Genomic DNA, 18137 nt, shown 5'->3' on the forward strand with positions numbered 1-18137 from the left:
CTTAGCACCCTGACCAGGGATTGAACCTGCACCCCCTGCATTGGAAGGTGAAGTCTTGACCACTGGACCGCCAGGGAAATCCCTATCCATCAATCTTAAATTCAACTGTGGCCTGGACTTCAGAAATAAGCTTAGTGCTAACGATTTTTGAAAGTCCTTATGCAATATTTTTTCACCAATACTCTCATAGAGGAGGAAATTGCAAGTTAGGGAAATTGCATAAAGTATTTAGTCTTTAGCTGATCTAAGTATTGGGTCTGAAGAAGTGTGTGAACTTCAAAGACACCAGCCGTCATAGCATTGCTCACCTGGCACTGAAGAATGTCTCCCAAATTCTCTGGGATGAGGAACATCTCTTCTTCCCCCACCCTCCCCCATTCAATGGAACTGGGCCAATTAGGGCACAAATATACAAGTAATAAGGGTTGTCATCTAATTAGAGAATGAGGGAATATTGTCTACCTGTTCCACATGTGACATTTTTATTAACACTGCCTAACATCATGGTAGCTTTGGGCCAGGCAGGCAGCACTCTTAGTTCTTACTGAGCTTGCAGTCAGCTGAAGCTCTCAGGTGTGTTACTGTACCAACTCTTCAGGCATCGCCCATGCCATATATACAGCACTGATTTGTCAAACTGGACACTTATCGCTCCTTAATTTCTTGGTAATGTTCACCCACTCTCCTATTCTATTGAAATCAGTGTGAATCCTTTTTTTTTAAAATTAATTTCACCTGTTTCTTTTTAATGTAAATTTTATTTTTTAATTTTATTTTCTTTATTTTATTTTTTAAAAATTTTTATTTATTTATTTATGGCTGTGTTGGGGCTTCGTTTCTGTGCGAGGGCTTTCTCTAGTTGCGGCGAGCGGGGGCCACTCTTCATCGCGGTGCGCGGGCCTCTCACTGCCGCGGCCTCTCTTGTTGCGGAGCACAGGCTCCAGATGCGCAGGCTCAGTAATTGTGGCTCACGGGCCTAGTTGCTCTGCGGCATGTGGGATCTTCCCAGACCAGGGCTCGAACCCGTGTCCCCTGCATTGGCAGGCAGATTCTCAACCACTGCGCTACCAGGGAAGCCCAGTGTGAATCTTGATTCTGATATTTTCCCTCAGTTTCCAGCTGCAAACTTAATAAAGACAAATTTGCTACTGCCATCTACTTTATTAGATGAAGCTACCTGGAATCCTGTGGCAATCTGCTAAAGGCCTTGTTCCAGGCTGGTAATCACACATTATTAGAAACACTTTTGGGGAGTGATTATTCAGTCAGTTTTGGTTCCACATAATAAAATAATCAGAAATACCATGTATATGTATTCTCCTAATTTACCAGTAGCTCTAGCCAAATATTACATCAGGCTTGTTTATGATAACTAATTCCTAGGAAACCCTTGCTGGCTCATCTGAGCTTCCTCATCTGAGCAAAATAATATTCATGAGTAGTTTTCTGTTTATAAAAGTAATAAGAGGCTCTTTGTAAACAGCGTTTTAAAATAAATGCATAAAGAAGAAAACAAAGCCATATGAAATCTCACCACCTACCACTGTAAAGTTTGGTAACTTCCTGTCAGCTTGCTCCTTCCGTCTCCACTCCTCTCTCTCCCTCCTCTCCATGCACACACCTTATTCAATCCCCTCTGACGTTCACTCTGTGCCTTCCCATCCCCCAGATCAAGTAACTGGATAATAGTCACTTGGCACTTTAAGAGTATATGGGTACAACAAAACCTGGAAAAAAAGGGTAAGAGAATTTTGACCTTTAAGATCAAACGCTGCAAGACTAACTCTAAAACAGAAATGTCTGCGTACATACTTGTAGAGTGATTATTCTTGAAACAGGTCAGAGGCAGTCAAGGAAGACTGAGGTGTAGACTTGGACTTATCATAGTCAGGAGCAGCCAGAGTTCAAGAGAACACGGCCCCAGCCGGTCATCTGCACCAGGGAGCCACCTGGGTGCCAAGTCAGTGCCCAGGTGTTTTCGCCGATGCCCAGTGGAAGCCACCAGTCAGTAGTGGCCAGTCAATTGTCTTGCAAGTTATACCCCTCTGTGGCCAAGGCTTTTTCACACGTGACACAGCCCTCTCTTCAATGGCCCAAATGATATTGGAGGAACAGGTAACTCAGCTTTCATCAGCTCAAAGCCCTATCTGTGTTGAATGAATTTGAGGCCCAAGTAAAACCGTTGCCAACTGCCCTCCAAAAAAACCCCCTTCAACATGTATACATATATCATCATACAAGTGTATTTATCTATAGCTGTACTATACACTTACACCTATATACCTCTGGGTACTTGTCAACCCAAGGCTCTGCCATTGCAGCTACCTGGTCTCTGCCAAACTGAGGTGCTGCTACCATCCCCACAGCTAGAAATCTACTGAAGTCCTTCTCACCCACCTTTCCAAGACTCCACCCCTGAAGGCCAACCTCCCTACCGTTCTGAGTCCCGATGCCCTCAGCCCTCCCATCACTTGGCAGCCCAACATCTGCTCAAACAACATCGAGTTAGAGCGCTGTTTTGTTCCATACAGTTTTTCCTCCTCAGGTGCACACAAGCTCCGATATCTTACTGTGCTTGATTTTTATATTTTAAAACGTCCAGCGAGGTTAAATACTTTTTCATTTATTTATTTGCCATCTTTAAGTTTCTTTTGCAAACTGACTATTTGTGTAGCTCAGTTTTCTGTTTGTCATCTTTTATGTGCCCCCCAATTACAAGTAAACCCTTTTCTCAAATATTGGGAAATCATCTCTTTAGAGGTCCATTGCCCTGAAGTCACTGAAGAGTCTTATTAATTCCTGCATGGAGTAAAAACATATATGTAGGTCTAACTATGTCTTCCCCTTCAGTACCTCTGGAATTCCCACTTCAGTAACCTTTTCATCAAAATTATGAAACCCTAATAAATCTTAGGGTTCTATGTAGCTCAGTTCACACAGTCATTGTTAAAGAATTACAGTCCAACAACAACAAAGAGTAATTTTAGAAGATTTCTGATATTTATATATCACAAAGACCATAAAAAGGGTTCCAATTCATACCCCCAGCAACACAGAGCTCAGGCCCTTTCGTGCAGCCACACCAGATCCTCTTGGCTCCATGCTCTGACACTTTCCCTCTACTCCATTTCCCACACAAATTTTCTTCCTCTCTCTTCCCCACTGTCTCCTAGATCTTTATTTTGTAGATAGCTTAGCCTCTCTGCCTGAGTCCTCTCTTCCTTTATATCTACCTCTCCTGCCTAGTTCCTTCCTACTCATTCTCCTAATTACAAGTCACAAAGGTAAGGAAGTTGACTAGGCACATTCACACCTTGATCAATTTTGTTCTTGTAACGTTTGAAACATTTGACAAAGTCCACTACCATCTGCTAGCACCCACAGGCCTAAGATACCACCAGGAGCAACAGTTTGCACCTGCATGGAAATAACTCTACACAAGAGAGCTATTAACACCTCAAGCCAATTAACTCCAACCCTGCCTATATTTCCTGTACCCTTGGCCAGCTCCCCAGCTGCAAATGTACTGGTCATTCATACTCTCGTGTGCTGTGTTTTATCCTTTTTGCCTCATTAGCTCCAACACTAAACCTACCTCTGGGGCCTTCTTATGGTGCTCTGTTGCCCTCTAAACAAACTTCTCATCCTGAAATACTCACAGAACAATACCATGTGTCTTGCACTCCTGTAATGCTACTCTATTCAGTGCAGCCTGCTGGAAGGAGGCCACTGTGGGATTGGGGAACCATCTTCAGATAATAAAAACTTATCCCTCTTTTTGACAACAACTCTTTGAAATGATTTCATCTGCAGTTTAAAAATGTTTGTGGCCCTCCTGTTTATGAGTATGGATTACATGCAAAAGTTACAAGGTTAAAAATAAAAGGCAACCCTTAATAAATATTTGTTAAACTAGTAGAAATATTATTTGTATGGACCAGTTGCAGATATTCTAAAATGGTTAAGAGGAAGTAGTGGACTTAGATGGGACCCAAATCTATAATATCAAGTACAATCAGTATGCCAAGGCACACTTTCTTTGCTGAGTTACATTTTCTTTCTTGCTGAAAACTTGGATATCAGTTTTTGTTTTCCTGTGTTCTGGTGATTTTCATCTTCTCCATGACTCTGCAAATGTTACCAAGCACAGATTCTGCAATTGCATCTACAGTGTTTTTAGTGAACTGGAATGTCAAGCATCTGTGTTTAGAAACCAAAACTTAAGAGGAGCTAAGAGTTCTCTCCCTATCTGATTCTTCACTTATCTTAGCCTTAACCCTTGTGGTTGTTCTCAATTTTTTAGCTTCAAAGTTACTCCATTTGATAAAGACAGGCTAAAATGGAAATTAAATACTTCTGCTTTCTTTTTGCATCTCTAATGGCTTCATCTCTTCTTCCTCCTATTTCTTATTCCAACCATTGCTTTATAAAATAGTCTTTTCTTTTTTTTTTTTTTGGCTGCATTGGGTCTGCTGTGCATTGCTGTGCACAGGCTTTCTCTAGTTGCAGCGAGCGGGGGCTACCCTTTGTTGCAGTGTGCTCGGGCTTCTCATTGCGGTGGCTTCCCTTGTTGTGGAGCATAAGCTCTAGGCACGCGAGCTTCAGTAGTTGCAGCGTGCAGGGTCAGTAGTTGCGGAGCGTGGGCTCAGTGGTTGTGGCTCGCAGGCTCTAGAGTGCAGGCTCAGTAGTTGTGGCGCACGGACTTTGTTGTTCCACAGCATGTGGGATCTTCCGGGACCAGGGATCGACCCTGTGTCCCCTGCATTGGCAGGAGGGTTCTTAACCACTATGCCACCAGGGAAGTCCCTATAAAATAGTCTTTTAAAGTTGAACTTAGTATTTGTCATGAGTCTCCACTTAATCAAAGCTTGAGCCCTTTTAACAAAATTCTTACTCTTGATTTTGGTTCCCTCTTTCTATCTTTTCTGTGCTTTAGAGGGCTAGGAAACTCCAGGAACATTCCTTGAGGAGTCTCTTGCTATGCAATCATGTCAAAATTTCTCTAAATATTTTTTGAAATCTGCTTTTCTAATGTTTAGAGTTTGTGTGTGAGTAGGCTCAGGGTTCTCATTTTTGGCTACTGTAAATGCTAAGAAAAAAATAGACAATTTCTGATCTCAAATCAACAACATAACTTTAAAATCTAAGGAAATAGTAAATAACAAAATAAACCAAAGTCAGCAGGAGGGAAATAAAGATTAGAGCAGAGATAAGTGAAGTAGAGAATAAAAGAACAATAGATAAAATCAATGAAACTAATTGTTGCTTCTTTGAAAAGATCAACAAAATTGACAAAACTTTAGCTGGATAAAGAAAAAAAGAGGAAGACTCAAATTACCTAATTAGAGATGAAAGTGAGGACATTACTATTGATTCTACAGAGATAAGAGAGCACTAAGAACAATTGCATGTCAAAAAATTGGATAACCTAGATGAAATGGACAAATTCCTAGAAACACAAAACCTACCAAGACTAAATCACGAAGAAATAGAAAATCTGAATAGACCCAAGACTAACAAGGAGATTGAATCAGTAATCAAAAATCTCCCCAAAAAGTCCTGGACCTGATGGCTTCACTGGTGAATTCTACCAAACATTTAAAGAGCTAATACCAGTCCTTACCAAACTTTTCCAGAAAACTGAAGAAGAGGAAACACTTCCTAACTCATTCTATGAGGCCAGCATAAATCTGATACCAAAGCCAGACAAAGGCATTACAAGAAAAGAAAACTACAGACCAATATCCCATATGAACATTTATGCAAAAATCTTTAACAAAATACTAACAAACAGAATTCAACAGCATATTAAAAAGATTATACACCATGACCAAGTGGGATTTATTCTTGGAATGCAAGGATTGTTCAACATATAAAAATCGATCAATGTAATACACTACATCAATAAAATAAGGGAAAAACCCAACTTAACCATCTCAACTGATGCAGAAAAACATTTGACATAATTCGACACCCTTTCATCATAAAAACACAACAACATAGGAATAGAAGGAAAGTACCTCAACAAAAAAAAACTATACACTTGACTCTTGAACAGCAAGGGGGTTAGGGGCACCAACCCCCTGCACAGTTGAAAATCTGTGCATAACTTTACAGTCGACCCTCTGCATCCACAGTTCTGCACACATGGATTCAACCAACTGTGAATCGTGTAGTATCATAGTATGTATTTATTGGAAAAAAATGTGTGTATAGGTGGACCCACACAGTTGAAGCCCATGTTGTTCAAGTGTCAGCTGTATATGAAAAGCTACGTTTCATATATGAAACAGCAAACATCATACACAATGGTGAAAGACTGAAAGCTTTTCCTCTAAGATTAGGAACAAGGCAAGGATGCCCACTTTCACCAATTCTATTTAACATAGTACTGGAAATTTTAGCCAGAGCAATTGAGTAAGAAAAAGAAATAAAAGGCATACAAGTTGGAAAGGAAGAAGTAAAATTACCTCTGTTTGCAGATGATATAATCTTATGTGTAGAAAACCCTAAAGACTCCACAAAATAGTTGTTAGAACTAATAAGTGTATTTACCAAAGTTATAGGGTACAAAGTCAACACACAAAAATAAGTTGCATTTCCCATCTGCAGCAACATGGGTTGACCTGGAGATTATCATACTAAGAAGTAAGTCAGACAGAGAAAGATAAATATCATATGACATCACTTATATGACGAATCTAAAAAAAATGATACAAATGAACTAATTTCCAAAACAGAAACAGACTCACAGACATAGAAAACAAACTTATGGTTCCCAAAGGGGAAAGGCAGGGTGGGAGGAGGGATAAATTGGGAATTTGGGATTGACGTATACATACTACTATATTTAAAATAGATAACCAACAAGGACCTGCTGTATAGGTCCTTTTGCTCAATATTCTGTAATAACAATGGGAAAAGAGTTTGAAAAAGAATAGACATATGTGTATGTATAATTGAATCACTTTGCTGTACATCTGAAACTAACACAACATTTTAAATCAACTATAGCCCAATATAAAATAAAAATTAAAAAAAATAAAATGTACCTTTTTGGCATAAAAAAATAAGCTGCATTTCTATACATGAACAATGTCAAAAGAAAATTATTTCTTTTGGGAGAAATTATTTGAAAATTATATATTTGATCAGGGAATAATATCCAGACTATAGAGAGGACTTCTAAAACTCCACAACAACAACAACAAAAACAACAAACCCAATTCAAACATAAACAAAGAACTTCAACAAACATTTCTCCAAAGAAGATATGCAAATGGCCAATAAGCATATGGAAAGATGCTCAACATCACTAATCATTAGGGAAATGCAAAACAAAACTACAACCAGATAGCAACCCACAACCATTAGGATGGCTATTTTTGAAAAAACAGAAAATAACAAGTGTTGGTGAGGATGTGGAGAGACTGAAACCCTGTGCACTGTTGGTGGGAATGTAAAATAGTATAGCCACTGTGGAAAACATTATGATTTCCTCAAAAAATTAAAAACAGAATTATCATACGATCTAGAAATTCCACTTCTGAGTATATACCCAAGAGAATTGGAAAAAGGGTCTCAAAGAGATATTTGTACAGCCATGTTCACAGCAGCATTATTCACAATAGCTAAAATGTGGAGCAATCCAAGGGTCCATTGACTAATGAATGGATAAGCAAAATGTGGTATATACATACAGTGGAATATTATTCCGTCTTAAATAGGAAGGAAATTCTGCAATATACTACAATATGGATGAACCTAAAGAACATTATGCTAAGTGAAATAAGCCAAACACAAAAAGACAAAATGCTGTGTGATTCCACTTATATAAAGTACGTAGAGCAGTCAAAAATCATGAAGTCAGAAAATGAAATGGTGGTTGCCAGAGGCTGGGGGAAGGAAAGAAAGGAGAGTTATTGTTTAATAGGTGTAGATTTTCAGGTTTGCAAGATGAAAAGAGTTATTTGTATGGATGGCGGTGGTGGTTGCACAACCACATGAATGTATTTAATGCCACTGAACTGTACACTTAAAAATAGTTAAGATGGTAAATTTGATGTTACATGTATTTCATAATTTTAAAAATTGAAAAAAATAGACACTAGACATTTTCTGTCAAGATTTTCCTCATTCCTATGTTACCAACCAGTTCTTCCTGTGGGTCAAAATTAAATCCTGAAGAGCAGATTTCTTTTATTGCAAAGAAATTGTGAAAGTTTGTTTTCCTGTCACAGCTGACTGAACTGTGGCCCACAAGCAAGGCAGAATGGCGACATCCTTTTACCAGAACGAGAACTGCAGAGATGTCGCCATTCTGTCTTGCCTGTGGGCCACAGTTCCGTCATCTGTGACAGGAAAACCCTATGCCATCTATATGCTTTATTCCTAAAACAATTGTCACTTTTTAAATCTTTGTCTTCTTTTTTCCTCATCCCCTCCTTTTGGCTTATCTACTTCCTACAAGTGTATGATTTCTCAATTTAGAAAACTCAAGATTTAACCCTTCTATTCCTCTATTTCTTTGAACAGATTTTAACTCGTTCATTTTGTCTTCAATGTGTATATACAAAATTTTGGTGATACACATGTAATTTGTGTAAAACTATAAAATTACATTGCTTACTATTCATATGCGGCAATTGGTCTACAGTTAGCTAAATTGCATGAAAACAAAATCCAAAGGGGATAAAAAAGAAAGTAACATATTCCTCATTTACAGCTATTGAACCTCAACTTCGTTTCAATATTCATTACAAAAGTCAGTCTTTCTTGGGACTTCCCTGGTGGTCCAGTGGGTGAGACTCTGCTCTCCCAATGCAGGTGGCCTGGGTTCGATCCATGGTCAGAGAACTAGATCCCGCATGCATGCCGCAGCTAAGAGTCTGCATCCTGCAACTAAGAAGCCCGCATGGTGCAACTAAGAAGTCCGCAAAAAAAGATCCCACATGCTGCAACGAAGATCCCGCATGCTGCAACTAAGACCCGGAGCAGCCAAAATACATAAATAAATAAGTATTAAAAAAACAAAAAAAAAGTCAATCTTTCTTAAGTGCTAGCCTAACAGATTTGTTAAGTTCTGGATTTGTGAATAAAGTTATGAGAAGAGATTCCTTAGTTTGTGTATGTCATATATATGTATGTTTAAATATTTATTTATTTATTTGGCTGTGTTGGGTCTTAGCTGTGGCACGCAGGATCTTTCCTTGCAGCATGTGGGCTTCTCTCTAGTTGTGGCGCACGGGCTCTAGAACCCACGGGCTTAGTTGTCCCCCCCCACCCCTCATGTGGGATCTTAGCTCCCTGACCAGGGATCGAACCCGTGTCCCCTGCATTGGAAGGTGGATTCTTAACCACCGGACCACCAGGGAAGTTCCTGTATATGTTATATATAAATCAATATATTTTCATAGGGTTCAAGTCTGTAGAAATCATTTTATAGTGACCAACCAAAAGAATAATGTAAGACACACCCTGATTAGGATTTATTTGTTTAGTGCCTACAAATCAGAATTTCTACGGGCAAATTTTTTTTGGCTAAATATATTTATATTTTTAATTTAATTTTTAAAAATTTTTATTGAAATATAATTGATTTACTCTAAGAGCAAATATTAAACTGTACAACTCAGAGGAAATAACTACTCTTACAATTCCCTGCAGAGCAGGGAGAAAATATTACATTTTTATTTATTTTTATTTTTAAAAATAAGAAGGGAATTAAGTCTTAATAAAATATTTTGGTAGACACAGGCATCCTTCCTCAAGCTTTTCTTCAAGTAAAAATAATTAAAATAATGTGAGGAAAACAATATGGCAACCAAACATCAGCAAATAATTGTGGAAGATGCATAAATCATATTGTGGAAGAATTTAAGAAACAAGTGTTAGAACAAGTTTTTCAGCATGGGAGCCTTTCTATACAGTTGGAGGAAAGAATGACTATTTCTACAGTGTCTGGGCTTATGTTGGATTCTGCTTTAATTAAATACCAGAAGTAATTTTTCTGTTTCACTTAAGCAGCGGCAATCAGCAGAGGTTATACTGTCCCACTGGAACATTTTGGAAATGAGGTGTATTTTTGACCAACACAGTGACTCGGGGGCACTTAAGGGCATTTAGTAAGTGGAGGCCAGCAATGCTTGAGATCTGTTACTCATGGAACGGTCTTGTACACTGAACAATTGTCCCTGATCCCCCACAACCTCCAAAGGTCTTATTGGACACTCATGTTAAGTAAAAAACTCTGCTGAGTATCTGAGCCTAGAACCAACTCTGTTTTACGTATAAGTTCATAATATTGTTTGTATACTTTTCATATAGACTGCATTTTTGGAGAATGTAACTAGTGTACATTGAGGGAAAATTGTTCCTTGGAACTTTGTTAAGAGTTGTTCACAAACAACTCTTGTTCATTCAACAATCACGAACAGATTGTTCCTAACTCACTTGGCAGCAAAACCTGACCTGAATTGATTTGAAGGTATTTGGAAGATTAAGTCACCCGTGGCAACACCTTTATCAGCTGACAATTGAACTGTCACATTCAAATATCAATATAAAGAAATGTGTTGACCCTCTCTACTCAAAGTGTCCAGCTTTAGGTAGACCAGCAGCTTCAGAATCACAAGCTTGCTAGAAATGCCCACTCCAGACATGCGAAATCAGAATCCACATTTTAACACAAGCCACAGGTGACTTGTATGCACACTGAAATTTGAGAAACAATGATGTAGACAATGATTAGGCGGAAATTTGTCTTAAAAGACATATATTCATTATAGGGAATAAAAACATCTCTCTCTCTTATTATGTCTTCCAGTGTGGTTTGTTTGAGAATTTCACATGTGGAGAGATATTCTACTTTTTTATCATTTACTTTCTCTTATTTCTCCTTTATTTTCAATACATATTTGTATTTTCTGAAATTATGAATTAATTCCACTTCAAGATAATAAAGAGGATGTTACAACAATAAAAAGGATGTGTTGCTCTTATAGGGCTGAAAGCTACCAAATAAAGGAAAGATGTACTGAAGGACAAAATATATTATCAGCATATATGAATTCCATAACAAAAACCATGTTTTATGGAAAAATTGTGACAATGTCACCACTGATGGAAGAGTTGCTTTGGCTGGAATAAAATTTGGATTCTGGGATAAAAATGCAGACAGCTTTAAAATAAATTTATTCATTGCATCATTCAGAGGCAAGAAGTTCTTGCAGCAAATAAGATGAAGCTAAAAGTGTACAGATTGATATAGATATAGATACTATATCTACTGACATAGATAATGGTATAAAAATCAGACCTTTAGACTACAGCAAACTATTCACTGTTCTTGGTAGAGATGATGAGTAATGATGTAAACATTTTGTATCGCAGACAAGGTTGCTGGTTTTATCATGGCTGAGTACGTTAAAGGAATGACACACTTTATTTTCCAAAAACAATAGTGTTCCACATTGTCTTTTCTGTGATAACAAGTGTCTATCAATTCTGTGACAGTAAAACAGAATTTAAAATTAATACTGTCTTCATAATAGAAGTGTCACTTTAATAACAAGTGGGAGAGTTTCTGCTTTTGAAGGAAACTTGGGCCATGGCGAAGGGCATAATGACAGCAGACCTTTGGAAGTGCTTCCTTCGTAACTGATTGACTTTGGAAAACATGTGTCATCTATAAAAATTCTCATTATCTGCCCACCTTAAAAAGCTTGGAAATAGAGATTTTTTATTCAATTGAACAATCTTCCCCCAAATGACTTTCAAATGGGTTTTGAATCTACTTGCTAAATACAGTTGTTAAAAATATAAAAACACAATGCGTCTGATTAGTTGGCAAAAAAATATTGTGCTCTAAGATATTGAATGAATTGGGAGGGGGTAGGGAAAAGGGTTTTAAAGTGTTCTTCCTTGTCTCCAGGGTCTACTCCATTTTGTTTTAGTTCAGGTCTGTGATGCCCTATCCAAAATTCTAAAATCCAAAAAGTTCTGAAAACCAAGTTTTCTTCCTAACTCACTGCACAGGAAAATCTGACCTGAATTGATTCGAGGCTATTTACAGTTTTTATTTTCCCATACAGTGTGTCTATTCATGTCTTTTGCTGCAGAAATATGAGGGTATTTAATTATGGGGTGCTGCCCCAAGCCTCACTGGGGGTATTATATATGATTATAATATAACATAATTATATCATATATAATTTTCCAAAATTCATAAAATTCTGAATATCCTAAATTCATCTGGTCCTAAGGGTTTTGGAGCTTGTGGACATGTGCAGTGGTGAATATAAGGTGAGTAAAGAATTGAAAAGTATTTTTGATGATATGTCGGGGTCTTTTTCATTGTAAGGTTAAGGATTGATAATTCTGAAATTTGTTCCCTGAATTTTTGTTGTTAAAGGATAGTGAAGTCACATCTTTGGGCAGAGGGTCTATAATTCAAAGTGAGCATGTAAGTCAAATAGATTGTCCCACTAAAGAAATAATATATGTGTGTATATATGTGTGTATATATGTGTGTGTGTGTAAAATATATATTTTTTCTTTTTTTCCACCTTGTTCTTGCAGAGGGTTCTGCATCCTGGAAACACCCAGAGCTCAACTGAGCTGACAGCTGAGAGGTTTCTGAGAGGTGCTTTTGCTATATCTGGGTGTGAGGGTAGGGCAGTCTCTACAGGCTTACAAACTAGACTAAGGCATGAATTTGAAAGTGCACCTTTAGTGCGACAGATTATACAAGTGTGAAAACCTACATCAGCAACAATTTAGTGTGAGTGTCCATATGATTACATTTCTACTGGAAAATGAAAAGTGATGCAGGCAAATGATAATGTTTTCCAAACCCCTTAGCTGTTAGCAAATGTTTGCCAAGAAAACACTTCCATAATTCTCTGGAGGTTCTAAAAGATTAGAAGGCACACAGGCAGGGACCCAAGTGGCTCTCATCCTGGGAAGTTTTGCCACTCTATTATCATTAAAGAAACCTTTTATAATATGTCCTTCTATTTCTATTCTTTTACTCTAAGTAAAAACATTTGCTGGTATAACAAACATAACTTTCTAAATCTAAACTGAACTAAGAAAGTGTAAAACCAAACAAATGTTTGTAGAAACATTTACTTGGAAAATGCAAAGAATGCTAATGTGTTATAGAGTCTGAAGCTAGATGCTTTTGAGACTATAGGTATAATATCTGATTTCAACCAGCACTGAACTTATGATGTGAAAAGCTGGATTTGTTGTATGTTTATTTGGGCAAAGGCTGAGTCAAAACTTGATGGGAAAGAAATTTGTCTTTAATTTTGAAATGGGAATATGTATGGTGGAACTGGTCTAAAGGGTGGTAGAACTGAGTTCTACAGGGCAAAACTGCAGTAAATCAAACTTACATTTCATAAACAAATAGGGCATTTGCCCAAGTGAAGATAAAAAATGCAACAGTAAAGAGAACTCTACTCAATATTCTGTAATAACCTGTATGGGTAAAGAATATGAAAAAGAATGAATATATTAATAACTGAATCATTTTTCTGTACACCTGACACTAACACAACATTGGAAATCAACTATACTCTAATAAAATTTTGTAAAAAATAAAATAAACTGAAAAAAATGCAGCAATAATGCTACTAATTGGACGCCACTGATGCCTTCACTAATTCATCTCCCCAGGAATTTTGTATGGTCAGGGAATAACTAATGCCCTTGTCGAGTAAGGCTCCTCCTTAATATTTGGTTTTCCTTCCTTGGTTTTCCTGAATATTGGTTTCTTTCCTATCTACACCAAGATGCAGAATCTGATCCCTTCCAACACCTCCATGACTCTCACTCCAGTCCATCCTTCCTTGGACTGTTCCTTGGTCTTCATGCTTCTATCCTCACCCCCATGCAGTCTAGTCTCCAGATAGCAGTAGGTGTGCTCCTTCTAAAACAAAAGTCGCATTGTGTCACTCTTCTGCCTCAAGATTTTCATACCAACATTAAACTCAACATATACACACTACTATATATAAAATAGATAACCAACAAGGACCTACTGTATAGCACAGGGAACTCTACTTAGTACTCTGTAATGGCCTATATGAGAAAAGAATCTGAAAAAGAATATATATATATATATATATATATATCTGAATATACATAGAATATATATATATATCTGAATATACATAGAATATATATATATATATATGAATCACTATGCTGTACACCTGAAACTAACATGACATTGTAAATCAACTATACTTCAATAAAATAAAACACAAAACATTCAATTCAAACCCCTTCCTCTTAGGAACTTGCTCCCTGCCACCCCTCTGACTCCATTTTCTATCATTTTTCTCCCTGCTCATGCCACTCAATTCACCTTTGCCTCCTTACTCTTCACTGGAAAATACCAAATATATTTCTACTTCATGGACTTTGTACAACCATGAGGTTGATGCTCTTCCTCCAGACATCTGCAAGACTTGCTTCTTTTCTTCTGCTCCGGTGTCACCTTATCAGAGAAGCCTGATAAGGCTTTTCTCTGTCAGCTTCCCTCAGCCTCATTCTGGAAGCCCTTGTCTTTTCCTTTACCCTGGTTTATATTTCTTCACAGTACCTTTCATCTCTTACATATTTCAGTCTGTCCTCCTACAGAAAAGCAGAGGCTTCATTTGTCTTATTCATGTAGTATCTTCTTTTAAACTTAACATTATAAAAACCCACTATGTTGCAGCTACTAAAACAGTACCTGCAACATAGTGGGTTTTTATAATGTACGAATGAATGAAAACTTATACTTGATGTTAAGTTTAAAAGTTAAAAATACATAGATATGTTTGTATAAAACATGTTAGCTTTGAAAAAAATGTTTTTCTATATTATGGGGTCACAGAGCAATACTTCCTTGATATCATTTTTTTACTGTATAATTTATGGATTTGGGGGGAACTGATTACAGTTGCTTTTATAGTTACTTGAATACAATTGTAGCAACCAACTGACATACAACTGTATCATGCTAAACAAATATTCACTCTTTTAAATGATTTTTCATGTTTCCTCATTTAATAATCATGCTTTGTATAAATGTACAAATCCATGAAAATGAATACAATTTTAAAAGATACATACACATTGAAGATATAAAGATATTTTAAACAAGGTTTTAGACTTACCTACTGACAGTTAGGGCAGTTGGATCCTTTTGGGTCTTTGGATATGAAAACACTTCAAAGGGACTGGCTAAGGGTAACTGAGATTACCTCTGATGTTTCAGCTCGGGTTGTAGGCATCAGTGCGGCCCCTTTTTAAAGAGTCACGTGGTAGACAGCCCACAAACTGAGTGTTGTCGGGAGAAATCATGAAATGAATGAATGGTCCGCAGGAAGCTAAAATGAAGATCTAGAGTTACAATGCTTCTGTACACCTTAGCAATATCCACTCTGTTCCTCGGTCTCTCTTGAGAGTTCTGGTCCTAACCACTGTCTTTTTTTTTTTTTTTTTAAGCCTTGATAATCACATTATTCTCATCTTTCATCCCATCACTGTTATGATGGCTAAAATGATTTATGTCAGCAGGTGACCGAGGATAAAATATCCTGCTTCATACTCTGAGTTTCCAGAGTAGCATGTGTACTGTGATTAGTTAATTAGGATTCATAACGAATAAATGAAGTGCTAATCAGGGGACTGTTAGGTGGGTGGAATGATACAGAAGTCACACAGGTTATGTTAGTGAGGGCTATCGAGAGACAGGCAATGGATGCAGACTCTTGCTATCTGAAGGAAAAGGGCCCCAGGGACTCAAAGACTCAAGGCAAGGCTGGGAGACAAGACTGGAACCAACAGTTCCAAAGGAAGTGCCAGAAGGTTAAAAACAAACAAATCAGGAAGTGGGGAATTGTCTCTGACTGGGCCTCCCTGGTCAGGGCAAAGCTGCTGCTGAAGCCGCTACTGCCTCTGCTCAGCGAGCCCAACCCCAGACACTACCCACTCTCTCATTCCTTGGGATTCAGCCCACCTGACCTACAGGATAAATGAAGTGGTGGTGGGAATAGAGAGGAAGGATCTGCCTTTTGTCTTGGAGATTGCTGCCTCAAATTACCCTTTTGCTGAGACTATACACATTTGGGTAGAGATAATTCTCTATAAGAAAATGGAATTATTAGAAAAGATGATGGATGCTGGGTATCCAAAAATGACCTAGATGATCTGGACAGCAGCGTACATATAAAATATACCACAAGATAAAATCTGGGGGAGCACACTGGTATGTAAATTTTATTTATTCTATAGATAATACATATATAAATAATGTTTCTATTAAAAGCATTAATGCAAATTAACAAGAGCAGCAATAATATCACATAGAAAAAAACAGGCAATAGACATGAATAGATCATTCTCAGTAAATTGTACGAACAATAAACATGAAAAAAGTTTTCATCGTTATTGATTATTGAAGAAATGCTGATTAAAACAAGATATAATTTTGGTCCATCACATTTCCAAATTATAAGCAAGATTATACTTAATATTGGAAGGTATTTTTGCAGCATCTCACAGAGTTTCAAAAATGTTTATAAATATTGATCCAGTAGTTCCATTCTTAGGTCCCTATTCTCAGCAAAGATGGGTATTCACAGTGTTCATTCCTGAATGACTTAAAACTTCCAAAAAGTCTGGAAACATTCTAAAAGCCACCAATAGATGAGGAGATAAGTAAATAATTAGAATCTTCTTCAACCACTAAATATTTTTTTTAAATTTAGCGATGGTAAAAAAAATACTCAATTTATAAATATTCAGTGAGATAAACAGGATTCAAAATTGTTTGTATAGGTGGTGTTAATTTTGTAACAAATCTTTATGTATAGAAAACAAAAAGGAAATACAACAAAATGTTAATAATGGGTGTGTGTGGAGAGGGAGACTACAGGTAATTTTAATTTAAAAAATTCTTTTCTGTAGTCTCCAAAACCTTGTATTTTTGTAAATTATAAATGTAAAAATTATAAAATGGGCATATATTACTCTTATACTGAGAAGAAAAGATAAAAATTGAAGAGGATTTAGAATACCACTTGTGTGATAAAAATGTCAAATATGTATCCAGATGGATATATAACAGGATTCCATAGTCGTTTTTTTCTTGACATCTCTGAAGATATGCAAGATTTGGAAAAACAACAACCAACCATCAGCAAATCTCTCAGGACAATAGAAATAATCACATACAGAATCATACTATATATAAAACTTATATTTGACAGTCCATAGCTTAAGTTTATCTCTAAACAACATATGGCCTTTTTCTATTTTATTCCTCTAGCTCAGGGAAGCAGAAATTCATTTACTGTGAGGGCACTTAAATAATTTTATTTCTTATTATAGTTAATAGAAAAACCTACTGCCAAATGTTTTAATGATGACACTTCGAATTTGGGATGCAATTTTATAGCCTGCTGGTTCTCAATCAAAAGTGTTATAATTTCTAAAAACAAGCTTGTAAGAGTGCATTACTTGCGTGTATAATACTTATCAAATCATCTGTGACTAATAAAACTTGAGAAATAAGGGGAGGAAAGGGTATTCAGCCTTTTGGTAACATGCTTGTCTTACACTTGCCAAAGTCCTCTTAGGCAATACTCTGCTTGCTCAGAGGGCCATGTGTTTAACTGTAAAATTCTGTATCATAGGATTCAAAAGACATCAATCATTTCTGTCAACAAGGCAAGAGTGAAGGCAGTGTGACTCTTCTATCATTAGGAAAACATGTGCTCAAGAGGGAAAAATGTAGTCCAGGGAGAGCTGAGCAACTATAGGTTACAGGAAAACAGAGTTCCAGACTACAGTATAATTTCACTTCTCCTCCCCTACTTTGGACTGGAATATTATATTTTTCACTTCATGAAGTTCCACGTGTGCAGTAAGACATTATGTAACTCAGCCAGTCTCGGCCGCGCAGTATCCACTAAATGCTTTAAAGAAGCCATCATTATTAACAGTTTGGGGTATGTGGAGGCAATAGCTTCCTTTGGCTTTGGCAGAAAGCAACACTGTGTAATGAGGTTAGGGTAGCCTATATTCAAAGCTATATTCCAAAATGGCTGCTAGTCAAGCCACATGACAACTGGTTC

This window comes from Eubalaena glacialis, chromosome 6 (assembly GCF_028564815.1).
Source record: "Eubalaena glacialis isolate mEubGla1 chromosome 6, mEubGla1.1.hap2.+ XY, whole genome shotgun sequence".
Taxonomy (NCBI): domain Eukaryota; kingdom Metazoa; phylum Chordata; class Mammalia; order Artiodactyla; family Balaenidae; genus Eubalaena; species Eubalaena glacialis.